Below are 10021 nucleotides of genomic sequence, written 5' to 3' on the forward strand. Positions count from 1 at the left end.
GAGCATCTCCTGCTGTTCCCTCACTTTCAGAGAAAACCAAAGACTCTTCCTGTCCTTACACAGCACCATTAATACGTAAGAACATTCTCGAGCTGAACAGTTGCCACCTTCAGGCCTCTCCCCCGGTTATGCATTCAGATCTCCGAGGTGCATACGCGAAGGAGGAAGCTGCTTGGGCATCATGCCGGGAGGCATCTGGATTTACCCTCCACCAGGACGTAACACCTCGCTCTACCACCACCTCCAAACAAACCCAGGCTTCCTCGAAGAGTTTTCCTTTCCGTGGGGTTCTTGTCACTCACCAATGAATAACCCCCAGGGTTGGGCTTCCTGTCGTCATGGCAACCGAGGAGCCCTGGCTGAAGCTGCCAATAAAGGCATCTGCAAGAGCTCCCTAAACTCAGACTCGTTCAAAAACAATAGTAGGAAGTGGAATAGCCACGCCCCACCCTCCCCACCGCACCATATAGACACCTTCAGCTGTTGGTTTTATGAAGAGATTTAGTTCTCAGAATAGCTAAGAAAGCGGCTGTCTTGCCCCAGAGGAAAGGTTCTCATATTTGAATGCAATCCTTTCTTTACACATTAGCCTAGGAATCTATCCAGCCTACCAGGTATCAGCATCTCCCAGGGTTCCTAGAGTTTACAAAATACCACTTATGTGCCTTTATATATCATTTTTCTTTTCTTTTCTTCTTCTTCTTCTTTTTTTAAAAAGATTTTATGTATTTATTTGGCAGAGAGACACACACAGCAAGAGAGGGAACACAAGTAGGGGGACTGGGAGAGGGAGAAGCAGGCTTCTGGCTGAGCAAGGAGCCTGATACGGGGCTCAATCCTAGGACCCTGGGATCATGACCCCAGCCAAAGGCAGATGTCTAATGACTGAGCCACACAGGCACCCCAATACTTCCTTTCTCTAACCCTGTAGGAAGAATCTGGGTATTCGGTATTTCAGGGCTACACTGCTGGCTAGTTTCTAACAAAGAGTGAAAAGACTCCTGATATTCTCATATAGAATACGTGTGAAAGTACTGTGTTCCCTATATAGGAATGTTCAAATATTCATAGTAAATACTATTCCCTGTCCACAAAACCCTTTAGCTCAAGGCCATAGGAGTTAAGCTCATGGATTTTGAAATAAAAATTCCTATTTTGAATCTCTTCTGTATGCTCTACTTTGCACTTTTGGTGAGGCTGTGTCTGTTTCATTTTCCCCTTCATGAAAGAGTGAAGATGATAGTATCCACTTCAGAGGACTTTCATGAGGATTAAATAAAATAAGTAAGGTACTTAGATCAGTTCCTGGTTTTACTTATTGCGTGTCTAGATAAGTATGTTGCAGAGAAACAGACAAGCTACCTTGTCATCAAAGAGTTCACAGGCCAGAGGCATCTGGGTTGCTCAGTCAGTTAGGCAGCTGCCTTCAGCTTGGGTCATGATCCCAGAGTCCTGGGATTCAGCCTTGCATCGGGCTCCCTGCTCAGTGTAGAGCCTGCTTCTCCCTCTCCCTCTGCCTGCTGCTCTGCCTGCTTGTGCTCTCTCTATCAAATAAATAAATAAAATTTAAAAAAAAAAGAGTTTGCAGGATCATACCCACATGGTAGATACACAAACCAATAATTATAGATAACGTGACACATGCTTCTCTAAGTAGAGAAAGAGAACAGAGAAGGGAGCCAGAAATTCAACCCTGAAGGATGCCTGGGATGATTTCCTAAATCAGAGAGATGATTTATTCATTAGGCAGTCTGTGTTGCAAAGGACAACTCACTCCATTTATCCCAATAATTTTCTTTTAAAGGTATTTGCCATGGAAACCCAGGTCAACAAACAGCTCAACAGACAGCATTTGAGGCTGTCCTTAGCTACATCCTTAGCATGACTTGGCGATTCTGCTCTTTCCCCAAGCCCCTTTCACCAGTACTAACTCGTTCCTCCTTCTTTGCTTTGTATCGATGTTCTCTTCCTCAACGTTCCTATTTCCTCAGAGCTATAGCTTGCCTCAACCCCTCAGAACTCAACGTTTATCTCACAGTCTCTCTTGATGTATCCTTTTAGCTCTTGTTCTTGTCCTGAATAATCTCATTCTTTCCTTTTTCTAACGGTGAGAGAGAATCTGATCAGCCTACTCCTTTGTTGGTGCCAGTCATGTTCTAAGTTACTGGCCAGGTTCTAGACTGTCCACTGTTGCCTCAGATGCCGATTCGGGTCCAGTCAGCTAAGGCAGGGGGACCTCCATGAACTGTACATGAACTGTGGCTACTTAAGGCTGTCTCTTCCACAGAGGCTGTAGATGGGAAGGTTTCTCTCAGGAAGGAAATATGTACTATGGACATAGCGGTCATGACATCAGGTTTAGAACAGAAAGAAGCAACAATGTATACGAAGAACATGGAAAAGGGAAGTGCAGTGGAATCGATCGAACGTATTTATTGAACTATTGTTTTTTTTTAAGATTTTATTTATTTATTGGACACAGAGAGAGAGCACAAGCAGGGAGAGAGGCAGGCAGAGGAAGAGGGAGAAGCAGGCTCCCCACAGAGCAGGGAGCTCAATGCAGGGCTCGAACCCAGGATCTGGGATCATGACCTGAGCCAGAGTTAGACACTTAACTGACTGGACCAACCAGGAGCCCTGACAAAGATTTTTAGAGTTTACTACTTATAGAAATTTGCTGAGGGTGCCTGGGTGGCTCATTCGGGTAAGCGTCAGCCTTTGGCTCAGGTGCCAAGAAAGCTTTCTTAGAGGAAGGAAACTCAATTTGGGGACCAGAAAGAAGGGTAGAAATAAAAAGGAACATGACACATCCCAGAATCGGAAAGTAGCTTAATGAGGCTGCCAAAAAATGAGAGGGGATAGTAAGAGGCTGGCAAGGACTAAAATATTCAGGTCCTAAAAATTGTAGTTACCATTTGTTGAACATAGACCTGAACATTATGCTATTGTATGTGTATTAGTAGTGAAGTAGGAAAAATTATCACACGCATTTTCTTAAAAGAACTTATTTATTTATATGGAAGACAGAGATCACAAGTAGGCAGAGAGGCAGGCAGAGAGAGAGAGAGGAGGAAGCAGGCTCCCTGCCGAGCAAAGAGCCCGACGCGGGGCTCGATCCCAGGACACTGGGATCATGACCCGAGCTGAAGGCAGAGCCTTTAACCCACTGAGCCACACAGGCAACCCAAGATTTAGGAACTTTCTTATGATCCCTTAGCTAGCACAAACCCAAACTGCTATGTTACACTTATATTATGGGTCATATTAAGGATTTTGGTCTTTAAGAGCAATGGGAAGCAAGGGAGCAATGGGAACCATGAAAAATTTTAAGCAAATTTGCATCTCAGAAAGATCACTCTCTGCAGAGTATAAAACAGATTGCAAGGAGCAGAGGGAGACATGGGGAGACTAATTGGGTTCCTACCGTAGACCAAGAGAGAGATGGATTGTAATGTGGCTTAAGATGGTAACAGTTAGGTAAATGAATTCATTCATTTATGACTCTGATCAATAAATGCTTATTTTTTTTAAGATTTATTTATTTATTTGACAGACAGAGATCACAAGTAGTCAGAGAGGCAAGCAGAGAGAGAGGGGCCAATAAATATTTAATGAGCTCCTGTAAGAGTGCTGGTCACTAAGGATATAAGAACGAACAAGGTAGACATGGTCTCTGCTCTCAGAGTTTATTTGAGAGAGAATAGAAAGGAATTCGTGGAGTTGAATGTGAGAGTGATGATAAAGTCTGGGTTGATTTACTGGCTTGTGGTTAGCTCCAACACCCTTCCCTTTCCACTTCACTACTCCTCTAGGATTGTGTCTGTTCAGGTTGGGGGCAGGGGTGGGAGGCGTGGGGTACTAACCGGTAGAGTTAGAAAGGAAGACCAACAACAATTAAGGAAGAGCTTTGTATGCCATTCTCATCAGCTCAGACGCTATTCTGGAGCCACTGAAAATGTGTAAGCAAGGAAACGGCTTGACCAAATATGCATGTTAGCAAGATCAAGATTTATCCTTTCTGGGGCGCCTGGGTGGCTCAGTGGGTTAAACCTCTGCCTTCCGCTCAGGTCATGATCTCAGGGTCCTGTATGGAGCCCCCACATCCGGCTCTCAGCTCCGCGGGGAGCCTGCTCCCCCACCCCCACCCCGCCACCACCGTCTCTGCCTGCCTCTCTGCCTACTTGTGATCTGTCTGCCAAATAAACAAATAAAATCTTAAAAAAAAAAAAAAAGATTTATCCTTTCTGAAATTTAGAATTCCAGCAGGGCCCTATAAGCCAATTTGAGAGGGTGAGAAAGCTGAAATCTTTTCACATTCTGCCCTCTCGCGGCCAGAGAAAAACCAGCAAGTACCAACTCCACAGGTTAAGCTGCTGCCCGCCAGATCTGCCCTGAATGTCACAGTTCCCGCATCTCTCAGCAAGTTGTGTTGCTCGGTCTTCAGTAGAGACCATCCATTCATTCCAGGAGTCCCCTAGCTTCACGGACACAACTCTGTCTCTGACTCCAGAGAACCCTCTTCTGAGAACTCACCGGGCTGGCTCTCCGCCTCCCGTGTGGACTTCGGCACTCTTCCTCTCTTCGACGCCCTTACACTACGTATCTGAGGCAGCAAAGGCTCGGCTCGCACTGCTGCCCTCAGATGGAAACCTGGGGAAGTGCACATAGCATTTCCCCTGGAACCACACCCTCTCAGAAAGTCAGTTATTTTAACTTGGTATTTTATTGAACATCCACTTCATTTACATCCAAGTTGTAAAAGGACAGTACTCCCTTCTACTCTCTGCCTCAAATATAAGGAAGTAATGTGGAGGAGGAAAAGGCAGGAGCTCCTCCTCCCCATGAATTCAACATTGTCATCATCACCATTACCAGCAACAGACCCAGAAAACAACTTTTCAAAGCCTTGAAAATAGACAGTGGGCAGATATAGGGTAGCCTTTTCATGGATGTCTCCTGCTTTCCCTGAAAAAAGATGTTCTCCCTCTCTCATACCTTTATACTTGTCTCTTTGCCCCAGAGGCCCGGTGCTTCTAAGATGAAGCTCTGATAATGTCCCTAATAATAAGAGAGTCTTGTTAGTCTATGTACTTTGGAAATGAATACTAGAATCACTTCTCAAAAGCCCAGATTGATCTGAACACTGTCTGGCAGCGTTCCTTTGCCATTCTTGCGGATGTGCTAATGAACCTGGGCCACAGTCTCCTCCACTGATTGACTCAACACTTAGTGGCAAAGTGACCCTGTAAATCTCATCTCGGCTAAGACAGCTCCTCTACCTGCTAAAAGGGGGGATTTTGTGAATTAAACACTGATGCCGTTTTTCTGATTTAGCAGATACGCACCACCCACAGACAATTTATTCCAGAATTCCTTTGAAAGCCAGGGGCTTTAAGATTTCTGACCGACAGATTCCCTCCCCCTTTCAAGCCCTCTAATCACCCAGGAATTTGCCATGGAAATAGTACCGCTGGCTAGAGCAGAGCGCATACCAGCGCGGTGGAGAGTTGGGTGGCCGTTGCCATGGGGGCGAGAGTATTTGCATAGAACTGCCTATACAAGGTGGTAGTCTTGAGAACAGCTCAGGTTCCCAGGATTCTAGAACTCAGCCAGCCCCCCTCATTTTGCAGATGAGGACATTGAGGCCCGACGACTTTGGTGAAATGACTTACTTGAAGGTCCAGGGCAAGTTAGAGACAAGAGTTGTGCTCTTCGCATTACATCACGCTTTTCAGGAACACACTCGTGCTGGTCGGGTGGGTGTTCCGCCCGCCTTTTCCGCTCACGCCACTGTGCTATTCCGGCAATCACCAATTCCAGATAGGCGTGCGGGGAGATGCGGGGCTGCCAGCAGTGGGATGTAAATATCCTTGAGTGTGTGTGCGTGCAGAGCCCTGCATCAAATTGTGCACACCTGTAGGGATTGTGCTAATGAGGGAATCTGTGTTGCTGTCCAATTACATGGAATTCCTTAAACCTCAGTGTGCCCATTTGTGAAATTCACATAAGAAATAGTATCTATGGCAAAGGATTACCTTAGAGAATGTATTGAAAACATTTCAGTACAGTAGCTGCCATGTAATAAGGGTTGGATATTATACTGTCTCTGGTATGCCTTTCCGCAATGGGATATGCCAGGAATGGCCTTTAAAGGCTTTAATTTTTTCAGGGGCGCCTGGGTGGCTCAGTGGCTTAAAACCTCTGCCTTCCGCTCAGGTCATGAACCCAGGATACTGGGATCGAGCCCTGCATCCATCGGGCTCTCTGCTCAGCAGAGGGCCTGCTTCCCTTCCTTTCTCTCTCTCTCTCTCTCTGCCTGCCTCTCTGTCAACTTGTGATCTCTCTCTATCAAATAAATAAATAAAATCTTTAAAAAACAGATTCTCTCTCTCCTTTAAAAAAGTAATAAAATAAAGGCTTTTATTTTTTCACTTAATTTTCACAGTAACCCTTTGAAGTAGGTTCTTTCCTTTTCCATGTAGTGCTGATGAGAAAACTAGGCCTAGGGAGGTTGAGTAACTTACATAAGGTCACAGAGCTAGGAAGTGGCTGAGCGAGAATCAAAACCAGGTCTGTCTAGTGCTGATGCTGTCAATCTTAACAACTGGGTTATACTGCCTCTCCTCTAGAAAAACAGAGGAATAACGGATCTACTCTACTATCTTTGGACTTCTTTGCTAGAACTCTAAACCTGAATATGTTAGATACACGCTGCATGTGAAATGGCCTGGCTCATCCGTATAAATACATTTTAATTAAAGCCACTGAAACTGTAAGCAAAGAATTTGTTCTCACTCCCCTTTAATTACAGTTCTTTATAGAGACCCTACTTAGCCATTTCGTTCAAGAAACAATTTCCCAACGATTGAATGCTGTTTTATTCAATATCCTATTGCTTCTAAACTCCTACTTGGTCCTGGTACAACCTATGTAAAATCTACTGGGGCCTCTGGCTGGGTCAGTTGGCAGAGCACAGGACTCTTGATCTTGGGGTCATGAGTTCAAGCCCCATGTTGGATGCAGAGATTACTCAAATAATTAATTAATTTTAAAATATGTTTAGGGGGGTGCCTGGGTGGCTTAGTGGTTTAAGCCTCTGCCTTTGGCTCAGATCATGATCTCAGGGTCCTGGGATCAAGCCCCGAATCAGGCTCTCTGCTCAGCAGGGAACCTGCTTCCCCTCCGCCCCCCCTACCCGCCAGCCTCTCTGCCTGCTTGTGATCTCTTTCTCTCTGTCAAATAAATAAAGTCTTTTTAAAAAAAAATATTTTATTTATTTATTTGACAGAGATAGATCACAAGCAGGCAGAGAGGCAGGCAGAGAGAGAGAGGGAGAAGCAGGCTCCCCGCTGAGCAGAGAGCCCCGATGCGGGGCTCGATCCCAGGACCCTGAGATCATGACCTGAGCTGAAGGCAGAGGCTTAACCCTCTGAGCCACCCAGGTGCCCCAAATAAAGTCTTTTTTTTTTTTTTTAAATATGTTTAGAGACGCCTGGGTGGCTCAGTCGGTTGAGTGTCTGCCTTTGGCTTGGGTCACATCCAGGGGTCCTGGGATCGCGTCCCACATTGGGCTCCCTGCTCAGTGAGGAGGCTGCTTCTCCCTCTGCCTGATGCTCCTCCAGTTTGTGCTCTGTCTGACAAATGGATAAAAAAAATCTTAGAATGACTGAATAAGTAACTAAATAAAATAAGAAAATATTTATATACCAGTCTACTGAAATCATGTCCCAAAATGCTTGGGATCCAACTTATCTGGTAAGCTCTGTCTATTCTTTAAAATCTCTTTGGGCATAAGAGACGGAAATTAAATGTTTTCTTTAATAGATATTCTCCCTTTCTTATTAAAAATTCCAGCTTTAGGGGCACCTGGGTGGTTCAGTTGGTTAAGTGGCTGCCTTCGGCTCAGGTCATCTCAGGGTCCTGGGATCGAGCCCTGCCTGCATCAGGCTCCTTGCTCAGTGAGGTGACTGCTTCTCCCTCTCTCTCTGCCTGCCACTCCCCCCGCTTGTGCTCTGTCAAATAAGTAAATAATTTTTCTTTTTAATCTTAAAAAAAGGGCACCTGGGTGGCTCAGTGGGTTAAGCCTCTGCCTTCGGCTCAAGTCATGGTCTCAGGTTCATGGGATCGAGCCCCGTGTCTGGCTCTCTGCTCAGCGGGGAGCCTGCTTCCCCCTCTCTCTCTGCCTCTCTGCCTACTTGTGATCTCTATCTCTCTGTCAAATAAATAAAATCTTTAAAAAAAATAAAATCTTAAAAAAAATTCCAGCTTTAGGCTTTCTCAGAGTCCGACCCAAATTTTTCTGTGGCTGCACCATTCAGTTTCTGTCAGATTAATTTCAATCAGAAACTAGTTGTCCTTCGTTGTTTCTTGTTCATATTCTCTCTTTCTTCCCTCAGTAATTTCATCCATGCCTGTACCTTCAACTATCCCTGTCAGATAGATAATTACCACATCAATCTTATTCATTTGGTAAACATTAATTAACTTCTTGCTGTTTGCTACAACCTGGCTTGTACCGGTTCAGTCAGACATCTCTCCTAAACTCCAGTCCAGGTGGAACATCTTTGACAGAATGATGTGAGCTGTTTGATCCCCCTATAAAATTTGGTCTGGGTAAAGATAGTACCTTGACTTCTCTGTACCCCACTCTTTTTTTTTTAATATTTTATTTTCTTGACACAGCGAGAGAGATCACAAGTAGGCAGAGAGGCAGGCAGAGAGAGGAAGGGAAGCAGGCCCCCCGCGGAGCAGAGAGCCTGAAGTGGGGCTAGATCCCAGGACCCCGAGATCATGACCTGAGCTGAAGGCAGAAGCTTAACCCACTGAGCCACTCAGGCGCCCCTGTGTACCCAATTCTTGGCATTACCTCTCTGACCCTCCTTATCCTTACATATCCTTACAGTATCCACTGGAATTCTGGAATTCTCTATACTGAAGCCGAAACTCTTGTCTTAGTCCAACTTGGAGCCATGGTAGAAATAACTAGTGTTATTACCCCTAAGTCAACAAAACCGAAACCTCTGTCATCACCTTCTCCACCAAACCACACTGTGTTCTTAAAATCCTTCAGTATTTCATTTGATAGAAGCACTATTTTTCTAAAATTTCCCTACATCTTCTGACTGTCCTGACACAATCCACTCACCATTTAGTGACTAAAGTAATGCTAAACACCAAGCCAGTCATGTTATTCCCCTGCTTAATACCAGTCCTCAACTTCCCTTTGCTCTAAGAATATAATTCAGATTCCTTCCTGGGGCCTAGAAGAAACCCCGAGTGATCTGGCCTCCACCCACACACCTACTGTCATCTCATGCCGCGTTCTTGCTGTGTTCCAGACACACTGGCCTCCTTTCAATTCCTGGAAAATGCAAAACTCTTGTTTTGAGGCTTTAGCAGAAGCTCTTCCTTCTGCTCTTGGCATGGTCTATTTCCTATCCTTTGAGTCTTGGTCTGAAGTCATTCTCCTTCTCCAGCCTGGCCTTCATCCCTCACCATTATTCTTTGTCATGGTACCATGTGTTTCTTCATTGGCATTTAGCCCAAATGATAGTGTTGTATCTTTTCTAGAGTATACCTAGTTGTTGTCTGCCTTCTCTACTAGACTGGAGGAGGCTCCCTGAGGGCAGGGACCATGTCTACTCAGGTCATCGCCTGGCATATAGTCAGTGTTCAAAACTGATGGCTGGTATCATTGTTTTTAGTGAACTCCCTTTCTCATTCTGTAAAATGAGTGCTTCAGACTCTCTTTAAACTACCTTCTCTAATCTCCACCTCCTTAAAATCTGACCAAAAATTGCCATTCTATTCTCTCTCTCTCTTCTTTGAAGATTTTATTTATTTATTTGAAAAATACAGTGAGAGAGAGAGAGCACAAGCAAGAGAGCACAAGCAGGGGTGGAACAGCAGAAGGAGAGGGAGAAGCAGGCTCCCCACTGAGCAGGGAGCCCAACTTGGGGCTCGATCCTAGGACCCTGGGATCATGACCTGAGCTGAAGGCAGATGCTTAACTGACTGAGCC

This window comes from Lontra canadensis, unplaced genomic scaffold (genome assembly GCF_010015895.1).
Source record: "Lontra canadensis isolate GAN:19392208 unplaced genomic scaffold, GSC_riverotter_1.0 scaffold204, whole genome shotgun sequence".
Taxonomy (NCBI): domain Eukaryota; kingdom Metazoa; phylum Chordata; class Mammalia; order Carnivora; family Mustelidae; genus Lontra; species Lontra canadensis.